We start from the raw sequence: 1,201 nt of genomic DNA, 5'->3' as shown, positions 1-1,201 counted from the left end.
ATCCTTCCGCCTCAGCCTTCCAAGTAGCTGGAACTAGAGGCATGTGCTACCACGTCCGGCTAATTTTTTGATTTATTGTAGAGATGCGGTCTCGCCAAGTTGCCGAGGTGGGTCTCGAACCTGCGGGCTCAGACAATCCACTCACCTCAGCCTCCCAAAGGCGCGGAATTACAGGCTGAGCCACCGAGCCCAGCTGATCAATTTTATTTTAAAATACACTTACCAAGCAATTTCACTAATTACTTTCAATGCTAGAAAAACACTAGCATGGGTCAGGTGAGGTAGCTCATACCTGTAATCCCAACACTTTCAGGGACCAGGTGGGAGGATCTATTGAAGTCAGGAGTTCGAGACCAGCATGGGCAGCATAGCTAGACTGTGTCTCTCAAAAGAAAAAAACGAAAGAAAAACACCAGCATGTTTTCACCAGGAGGTGTCTGTTAAGTGTTCGGTCCAATGCAGTAATAGTGAAAAATTGGAACATTCACAGGAGATAAATGATAATACTGCGGTACACCCATATTCCAGAGTATATGCAGCAGTTTAAAATATAGATTAAAACCGGGCTCGGTGGCTCACACTTGTAATCTCGTGCTTTGGGAGGCTGAGGTGAGTGGATTGCCTGGGCCCGCAGGTTTGAGAACCGCCTAGGCAACTTTGCGAGACCTCATCTCTATAATAAATCAAAAAATTAGCCAGGTGTGGTAGGGCGCGCCCGTAGTTCCGGCTACTTGGAAGTCTGAGGCGGAAGGATCGCCGGAACCCAGCAGGTCAAGGCTGCGGTGGCTGAGAGCGTGCCTCTGCACTCCAGCCTGGGCAACAGAGTGAGACTCCAACTCAAAAAATAAATAAATAAATAAATAAAATATAAATTAATCCAAGATATGGTGGATTTGGGTTTATTTAAATTATAGAAGCAAAAGGATAGTATACTACTTGTTTAAAAAGTATGTATTTTCACTGGGCACAGTGGCTCACGCCTGTAATCCCAGCACTTTGGGAGCCAGAGACGAGAGGATTGTCTGAGCCTATGGGCTCGAGACCAGCCTGGGCAACCTGGCGAGACCTCATCTCCACAGTAAGTCCAAAAAATTAGCCAGACTTTGTGGTACATGCCTACAGTTCCAGCTACTTGAAAGGCTGAGGTGGAAGGATTGCCTGAGCCAAGCAGGTAGAGGCTATAATGAATGTGCCACTGCAC

Source organism: Carlito syrichta, unplaced genomic scaffold (genome assembly GCF_000164805.1).
Source record: "Carlito syrichta isolate Samal-C Ts95f unplaced genomic scaffold, Tarsius_syrichta-2.0.1 Scaffold301868, whole genome shotgun sequence".
NCBI lineage: Eukaryota > Metazoa > Chordata > Mammalia > Primates > Tarsiidae > Carlito > Carlito syrichta.
Note: the sequence above shows the minus strand (reverse complement) of the source record.